At 34.0% G+C, this 9981-nt stretch overlaps 1 protein-coding gene and 2 non-coding genes across 6 annotated transcripts in view; 2 read left to right on the forward strand and 1 right to left on the reverse strand.

The window, feature by feature from the left end:
• Positions 1-824: 824 nt before the first annotated feature.
• On the forward strand, positions 825-896 carry Trnae-cuc (transfer RNA glutamic acid (anticodon CUC)). The gene has a single exon. It is a non-coding gene; the product is annotated as a tRNA-Glu (tRNA).
• Positions 897-1055: 159 nt separating this feature from the next.
• Trnar-ucu (transfer RNA arginine (anticodon UCU)) lies at positions 1056-1128 on the forward strand. Its single transcript has one exon. It is a non-coding gene; the product is annotated as a tRNA-Arg (tRNA).
• A 5021-nt stretch (positions 1129-6149) lies between these two features.
• LOC127881338 (uncharacterized) overlaps positions 6150-9981 on the reverse strand; it is a 38265-nt gene continuing 34433 nt past the window's right edge. For 2 of the 4 annotated variants that reach the window (XM_052429100.1, XM_052429097.1), the window contains one exon: positions 6150-9754. The gene's annotated coding sequence lies outside the window, so the exon portion shown is untranslated. The remainder of the gene's footprint in view (positions 9755-9981) is intronic. The other 2 variants (XM_052429099.1, XM_052429098.1) reach the window with 2 other exon arrangements.

Raw genomic sequence — 9981 nt, forward strand, 5'->3', positions numbered from 1 at the left:
GTTTTGAAAGTCTGTACATATGACCTTTTGCGCTCCGATGCTAGGGTCATCACTTAGATCATTCAGTTAGAAATGTTGATTTCATCCTGGATATAATACTACCAATATGTTTAGCACATTTCAAAATCAATATTGTTTGCACTTCTATCGCACTCTTGTTGCGTGCATTTCTAATAGGTTTTCTTCATTGTTACATATAAATGAAGACGTAACCTCGGACATAAGCTTGACTGAAGACGTAACCTCTGGCATTAATGTTTGTCCCATGAAAACTTAAGTATGACAAACGGCAAAATTAAAACAAGAATAGCGATTCGTGGGAAAGTACTTGACGCGAATCGAAGTTATCTGTTCTAAGGTCATCCTCTTATCTGCATCTCCACAGCTTTAACGCCATCTGCCAAGTTCTCTTCATGTTGTCTCTAACCTTCAAGTAAAACTGTGAGTTTGGAGTACACGTCAACCTTTATCCAACCACACTTACCAATAAAGAAATAATGTGACATACCGTAAAATTAAAATGCCTTAATGTTAAACGTTTATTTCCTTTTTTTCTACGTTCATACATCTGGATGGATGTAAGCATGGACCGAAACCTTTGCCTCATTTAAATTTTACAATTATATGAAGAAAAGGCAAAAAAGCAAGTGCACCCCGACGGGGAATCAAACACCGGTCTACCGCAAAGGCGGGGATACTCACCACTATACTATGGAGGAAGCTGATAATGGAAATCGATATCAAACCACAGATAATTGCGAGCACAGTGCATTCGGCCAGCGAGGTATATTTCTACCACATACTTGACATGTGGAGCTCAAGCTTCCCAAGTGGTCTAGTGGTTAGGATTCCATGCTCTCACCGTGGCGGCCGGGCTTCGATTCCCCGCTTGGGAATTCTCTTTTGAAGAGTTATGTTTATGTTTTAAATTAAGGCGCATTTTCAGGAGCTTGTAACAGTATTAATAATTAAAATTATTTTCTCGTGAACAACATTTCTCCGAAACAAGTTCGAAAGTGTGGCTGTGAAAAGATGCGACGGACCGGAAATTTTAAGTACCCGTAGCGCAGTGGCTAGCGCGCTGGACTTCTAATCCAGAGATCGTGGGTTCGAATCCCGCCGGGGATGATTTGACTGTAGTTTAAAATGTCTGTACATATGACATTTTGGGCTCCGATGCTAGGGTCATCACTTAGAACATTTGGTTAGAAATGTCGATAATACGCTATATATAATACTACCGATATCCTTAGCACATTTCAAAATAAACATTTTTTGCACACCTATCACACTCTCGTTGCGTTCATTTCTAATACTAGTAGGTTTTCTGCATTGTTACATATAACTTAAGACGTGACCTCGGGCATAAGCTTGACTGAAGACGTAACCTCGGACATGAACGTTTGTCCTATGTAAACTAAAGTATTAAAAACGGCAAAATTCAAACAAGAATAGAGAGCAAATGCCAATGGTGTCCCGAATTAAAATGGTGCCCCGACTTGGAATCTAGCCCCCGTCTCCCACGTGACAGCAGGGATACTTTCCTCTGTACTACCGTGGAAGATGCATATTTAAACCAATATCAAAACACAACTAACTCAAGTTAACAATATATTAAAAACTTCTTTAACATATGCATTATAAACGCGAAAAACTTGTAAAGAACATCACCAGTATACCTTTTCTAAAAGAGCATTCCAAGCCGAATGAAACAGCTTGTTCTTGTTTAATAACATTTTATTCTCTATTATTATTTTTTCAAACCCTACTTGTAGCTTACCCCCAATATCGTGTCCATGTTGATTTTATCACTTTATGCAAATGTTCGTGTTCAAGAGTATGTTCAGGGTTCTCATTAAACGGTCTGTATCATGGACCAAAGACATTTTAGCTCAAATAAACCACACCGTGTCTGGTCTCTTTCCTACCATTGAGTAATTAAACGGTAATTAAATTGAATGCGTTTTAATTCCCTTTTATTATTGTTTAATTTGAGATGCAATGTTATGAGGTTAAATTGTATTTACACTTATATGTATCATGAATATTGCTGGGCCAAGTGTGAAGTTGATCGCTCTAAAACCGGTTGAAACCCCCAATGCTTTGCATTGACCGTTCCAAGGCGGTGAACCCAGCTTTATTCTTATATGTGTTTATGTTATTTTGTATTGTGCTGTTTTGTACTGTTTAGGCAATTGGTCACTTGCCTTAAATAAAGGACCAACTAATTTTTTATAATGCGATACTGCTCCAGGAGCTTGTGTTTCAGTTCTTTTTATCCCATTTTCAACGCGACATTGACGGTATTACACCTTATGGAATATACTAGCCTGTATTCAACCTTGTGGGATATACCTGTCGCGTGCACGGACTACTTTTTACTTTACCTGTGAATGATTTTTCATAAGAAATAAAGTCGAGAAAACTTTAGCTTCAAAATTATACGACCTTCAACCTTTAAATCTAGTCATATGACATAATTTTTCGCCATCGGTATAATGAATCAGCTGAAAATGACATACTTATTGCATCATTTTCCCCAAAACAATTTGACGATTTATTATAAACGCGCGACTTATTTCACATGTACATGTACTGTATATCGACATATTTGATTTGTCAATTTATCACATTTTCCTTATTTCGTGTAATGTGCATTGTTTATCATCCATGCATATACTTTTAACATTTAAGAATGTACAACAAGCCATACAAATATCGCACAATTTATAAATAATCTGCAATATTTGCTTTCCGATTAAATTCACGTTAGGCATATAGCTGTGTAAAGTATAAGATGGTAAAAATAGCACCACACTGGAATTCGGAACGTCCTATTTTGTACACGGGTATTATCCACTCTTTTATCTGTTGTGTAATGGAATGTTTTTCATTCTTTGTGTATTTATAAATTAAATTATTTTCTTGTGCAATAAGTCATTTACCATAGACAAATAAAAAATTGTGCAAGTTTAAACATAATTATGTGTGTATGCAGAAATCTGCAAATGCAACCGAGTTTACCAACGGCTATTATTTAATAAACTGCTCCGGTTCATTTTAACAACAGTAATGTAGAGTACATGACGTAGCGTGTGACGATGAAGAAAGTTTATTGAGTTCGTAAACTCATTTGAATATAGTGATAGGATGGCATAGGGGTCTGTATTTAACGATGCTAAAATAATTATTAAAGACCCTAGATGCAAAATCGTCAATTATTGAGTTAAATGGATCACAGGTGAAAGTAACGTACCCTGGATAGTATTTTTTTTTTGGAGCCCAATATATTCAAATAAATATATAAAATCATGTTTAATGAGAAAAAAAATGACAAAGAGTCATGAAAAAAAAATCCCCACCCTCTGATATTGGAATCATAACAAGGTCATTAACTAGAATTTATCATAGACCTGTCTTCGCTGGCCGCAAAAATGTCAAAAGTAGCTTTAATCAAAAGCATCCATTGATCCTCCTATGGGCAATTGGACAACCTTTCAAAAAAATAATGCATGCATATGCAACCACTTACCCCTAAAAATTAATTCCAAAATGTTATATTTTCTTTGCAACAACTGTTTTAACTCTAAATTTGATTTACTTGAAAACGAAAGAAGCCATCGCTCTTGAACCCGGCTTAGCAGTGAATTACACTGACAGAGCCAGGCACATAAATATACAATCAACAACAACAACGATGTTTTAATAAATGTGAATAAATGGAAATTACTTATCATTCTGATTGTATTGGAATAAGTTTTTAGGGGTGTGTGGTGACATATGCATGCATTATTTGACACGCTTCGTTGTTTCAAAGGAATAGGACGGGAGCTATCGATTAAGGGGCAAAAACTAAAAAATATTGTTTGAAAGTCTGTAGAAGATTTATTCGTGTTGACAAACGGACTCGAAATATTGCTCGGTTTTCGACCGACTGTGAGTTAATGGCTGGACAGATATTTTTGAAGATAACTTTTTTTGAAAGGTTGTCCAATTGCCCATAGTAAGATCAAGGGATGCTTTGGATTAAAGCTATTTTTGACATTTTTGCGGCCCGCGAAGACAGGTCTATAATAAAGTCTAGTTAATGACCTTGTTATGATTCCAATATCAGAGGGTGGGGATTTTTTTTCATGGCTCTTTGTCAATTTTTTCTCATTAAACATGATTTTATATATTAATTTGAATATATTGGGCTCCTAAAAAATAAATATATGAAAAATACTATCCTGGGTACGTTACTTCCACCTGTGAAATGGATTATTAGATGGATTTTAAAGGATAATTAAAGGTAAGATACTAGTTCGAACGTGTTTTGCTTTTTGTTTGTACTTTTGTCGTTCCCTGTTCTCGGGGAAATGATTTTAACATGGGCGCCATTGATGCATCGGATCACACATGGCATACCCATAACATTATATAAAAAACATGTCCTTAAATTCGTCGTCCGAAGTCGGAAAACGTATTGCCCTGTATATTACGTCAAATAAAGTGTCAGTCGCTGCACTTGTCTGTTTACACGTCGAAATTGTCAAGGTCGTCGATGGTGTACATGTTGATCTATGTTGACATCGACATCATTTTGTCAGGAGGCAATCGCCGCCATATTGGATTTTGATCATTTTCTTTCGAAAATAAAATGAATTATAGTAATGTAAAATGTTCTTTTCGCGGTCGTAATATGTTACAATTAGCATACTGCGTAAAATTGAATCGAGGCATATGGTGAAATTTTTACTTGTTTTACAGTTTGTGTGTGGATTTTTTTTAAGACTATTTTGCGTACCAGAACAAATACATTTATATCACTACGCATGGTTACATTTTTTACATTTTAAGCGCTTTTAAGACTGAATTAAAATTATTGTTAAGGTTATATATCTATTTATGTTAAATGCCACGTTGAAAAAAATCAAATGGGATAAATAGAATACTAGGATTGGCGTTGAATACAGAGAAGTTGATGTTGCTCGGCTCGAACACCGAAAGCGCTCGCCAAGGCTCGAGCTCCCGGCGTTCTAAGCCTCGCAACATAAACTTGTCTGTATTCAACGCTAACCTACTATTCTCTATATATTATAATTACATACGTCAAATCCTGCATGTCTTTGATATAAACACCTCGTAATCGAGGCAAAGATAATCGTACTTGTGTCTCTCATATAAAAGAGAAGTAATAGAGAATATCAATTCAAGCTATGAGTTTTGTTTTTGATAATACCCTGAGATATTTTTCTCCGTAAAATGAATGATTATTTCCATAAGCACTAGTGCATATGAGACTTTGTAAATGTTTGTACATTAGTGAGAAAATATTTAAAAGTATGATCCAAAAAGCAAACACATGTTTCGTTTTATATATTTCTTTTTATCATTCTTTTCATATTGGTTAATTTTAAGACCCTTTGGCTCATATCACGTTAATTTTTAAGCAAAACATTTCAGTTCCTTATTCGTTTTGAATAAGAAATAAGGTTCCTTGTTCGAAAAACTGGGTAATCATTAAAAGCCCATAAACCCTCATAAATCAACGAACATTTCGTACAATATTTCGAAAAATAAAGTTTACACATAAAAATCAATGTTCCTAATAGCAAGAGCCAAAATTTCAACGCTAGATGTGGTCTGGTAACATAGATTGAACAAGATACAAACTGCTCTTTTTTTTGCGTCACAATACATATTCAACACATATTCATGTACCAAGTCAGTGTTCGTGTGTCGTATCAATATATTTCATTGCTTGAATTAATTTATGTTACCACACCACATCTAGCGTTGAAATATTGGATATTGCTATAAGGAACACATATTTTTGAATGGATTAACTTTATTTTACGTAATATTTTGCGAAATATTCGTTGATATGTTACTTTAAATAAAACAAGGTAAAAATTTTCTGCAATACATATTGTTGATTCCAACCTTAAGTTCGCCATTATTTCCATTGATTTATTGATGTCTTTAGTTCATTTTAATGTATTCATTAAGTAAGAAGATGCTAGTTCCTTATTCGATTTGAATAAGGAATAAGAATCCCCCACCTCCTCATAATAAGCAGCCACAGTACATCAATACCAACAACATTATCTTGTTCATTATCATCATCATAAACAACAACAAAAACAACAACAACAACAACAACAGCATACTACAATCACAATATTTATCTTCATCGTCTTCTTCATTAAGATTTTATCGTCGTAATCAATTTAATCGTCATCATAATATAATAATGTTACGATAATTAATTGTATATACACTATATACCACAACATAATGAGAATCCTTATCTCATGTTTCAACCGATGATTGCAATAATTATATTGTGGTGATAAGAAAATGCTGTTTATTATGCTGATGTTAACCCATTTATGCCTAGCGTCTAGAAAAAAGGCATTGGCAAACAGAGTAGAGCCAGATGAGGTCATCTCATCAGGGTCTGCGCTGTTTGCTTTGAGAAATTTCTGCAAGAAATATTCTAAATATGAAAATAAATAATAATAATAATGACCCTTACGATGATGAATACAACTATGATGATAATAATATAATGTTCGAAATGACTATATCCTTTCGATTGACTATTAATATATACAACTTCAACTTTTTTAACAAAAAAATAACACTTTTTGTTTTTAACAAAGTGCGGTACTTCAATGCACTTTTTTTTTACACAAAAGCGAACGAGCGCTGTGTCTTAAGCGCTTTGATCTTTTATAGCTATGTATCATTGTGTTAAAGTTCATTTAAATGCGTTCAATACTTGCTGAGTTATGCTCCCCACGACAAACAGACCTTAACAAGATCAGCGAAGGTCAATAAATACAGAACAATAATAAGAGCCTTATGATTGTTGTACTCCCCCTAACGTCCTCTATAGTTTTAGAAAAAGAAGCTTATTTGTACATATTTATTACAACTAGCATGACTTGCACATTATATTAAAATCTTTGATAAAACAAAGTTATAAATGCATTTAAGCAAATTGCTAACAAATATGATTCCTTTAGCCGTTCTTATGAATCAACATAAAATTGATTGGCAAGCAGAAATCATGATAGCATATCTTTCATATACATATCAACTGGTAACAATTCGTATCACGTGTTCACCAAATAATGAACACCACTGTGTTTCTATTGCAGCTATGCCACATTGCATATGCCTTGAAATAATAGTTAAGGGCCACGCTCGGCTACCTTGACAGATTGAGTCCACTAACAATGACGTCGCGAGACGCAAATGGACAATTCGCGTTAAATCACTCGCATACCATCTTTTCAGTGCGTTATCTGCTGTTTACTTATTAAAATTTTAAAATATATAATATTATAGCGTGTGCATTCCAATTTATAAATGTATTGTTTAGGATATTATTGAGTGAGTGTTCTGATTTTTTTGTCAGAGAATAAAATCGGATGCTTTAAATCGCCTTAGTTATTTCGCCGTTAACAGGCAAGCGAGTACTGCGATAGTATATAGGTGGCTCTTAACGCTTAGAGTGAATGATAAAAACAAAATATTGCGTTTCGATAGTTACCCTGGATAAAGTTTTAGGAATTAAACCACTATTTTGATGGTCGCACAGTAGTGGTCGCACAGGAGATCACCTTAATTTATTCATATACCTTTAAAGGAGATATGCTCCGCACAATAAAAACGACTGGATGACATTAAATCTTATGATTAACTCATGAAGAGAGATTTATGGTTCTTGTACACTGCATTCCCACTGAAAGCCCGATACAATAAAAGGAAGTTTTATTTAAATCACTTGAATACTCCTCATAAATTGCGTGACAGATGGGGGACACAATTACGGAAAGATGGAACAACGGACGATGAGAACACGCTATGGCTTACATCAGTGGCATAAAATATGTACACATGTAATGAAAGTATATATTATATTTGAACAATTACAACCTCGGTGAATCATGTATCTACAACTTTGAACAAACAAAGATGTAAATTCATAATAATAACATCAATGCCTGTAGATTTTCATAGTTCATGAACTCCTAAAATTTCGTCAATATAAAACATTCAAAAACTACACTACTGGTTAAGATTGTACACAACATATAATAATGTTTTACAATCATAATCAACATAACAATTTCGTTTGTTAAATCAATGTCTTAACAGTATAGACATAAATTAAGCATACATTAGTATTTTAAATGCACACTCTGTGGATACATTTGTTTAACAAAAATAGTGCATATTAAATAACTTATCTTTTCATACACAGCTCGCCTAAACAAAGACTTAACAAATAATATATATAGGCTTAAATCCCATAAGTACACACATATTACAACACAATATATTCACGAATGGTCAATGACGAACATTTTTTTTGTTACAGAAGCTAGATCACAATCTAAATATTTTTTACCAATGTTTATTCATTTACTTAAGAAGTATATAAATATATATTAAGCTGTACGTGTTTTATACTTAAAAAAATCTATTTCGGGAACTATGTCGCATTGTTTGAGTCAAAAATCGTTGAGAGCCATTTTTCTATTCCTTTCATTTCTTTCTTGCAGCAGAGTTGTACTCCGCTGGACAAACCGTATGCCACCGCAGTAGGTTAAAGTATATGCATCTTGCCAAACAGTACTAAAAACACATAATTGTAAAATTAAAGACTACACATAAAATAAATTATTCATGTCTATTTTATCCGTTTTATTTTGATGACCTTCATAAGCATGTATGTTGTTGAGAGACACCGTAAGAATTATGATTAAGAAATTGTTACATCCGTTATATTTTTCAACTGGTAATTATGGAACTGGCTCTAAATGAAAAAATAATGCACTGTGCTAAATTAATTTGCTATTGATCCACACGACTGCTTTATGTATAAGTAATTGTTCGTATAATTGTTCACTCATGATCAGCAAACTTGACTTGATTATGTCGTACAGGCTTCAGTTGACATAAACAAGGTTTCTACTTGACCATACACCGTTGGATACTGAGGTCTGTTTTGGACAAGATGCTGACATTTGAGTGTCAGAGCTGCTCTAAAGAGTGTCAAAGATGAAAATTTTTGCATGGAAGAAGAGCATATATTGAACAAAACACATCACAACTAGCAATCCATGAACATCTGAAAACCTTGGTGAGTTCATGGTAAGTAATTCCAGATCATCTAAAAAATCATTTGAAAATTCTGTATCAGAATGCGCTATGACGAATAGCTTACTGTGGCATTCTTATTATGGAAAGATAGCGATGCATTTTCGAAGATATTTGGGACTTTTCGATGATTTAAGTGCTTTACATATATATATTTAACGATAGTTATTTTAATTATAATTTCTTAGCTGAATAAAAGTTTAAACTTAACAAGTGCTTGTTTGAATAAAAAAAGTCTTCTTATTCATCTAAGTTGCAGTCGTTAACACAACGCCACCAGCGTGCACGCATAACATCATTTCAGTAGAAAAAAAGATAATGTATTAACAACAACATAAGCAACAATTTTAGTGACAATCACACCGTCATTAGCATCACTGCAAGTAGCACCGCCGACTTTGACGACGCCACAATCAATATCAATACCACAATCATCGAAAGCAGCAGCTTGAACAGCAAAAGTGAGATCTCATCCAAGCTCCAGTAGCAACATTACCAGAGGCACTGGCACTACCGCAACCATCATCAGTAGCAGCAGCAGAGATTCCAACAGTGTTAAAACATCATTGCGATCAGTTGGGACACACAGCGCAATCATCTGAATACAGAAGATTGAAGAGAAAGCAGTCGATATGGTCGAATTTACATTATCACATTGTTACCAATGCGGACAGTGAATATAATCTGAATATAAAGTTATTACATTTTACATGAAATGAGGTTACCCTCTGAATCACAGGGGAGAATGACACAACAATCTTAATGTGTATACGTGGCATGTAGTTTATAATAGTTAATGTAACGTGTAATGGTTATTCATAAGTT

The sequence above is a fragment of the Dreissena polymorpha genome, chromosome 5, assembly GCF_020536995.1.
Source record: "Dreissena polymorpha isolate Duluth1 chromosome 5, UMN_Dpol_1.0, whole genome shotgun sequence".
NCBI classification, from domain to species: domain Eukaryota; kingdom Metazoa; phylum Mollusca; class Bivalvia; order Myida; family Dreissenidae; genus Dreissena; species Dreissena polymorpha.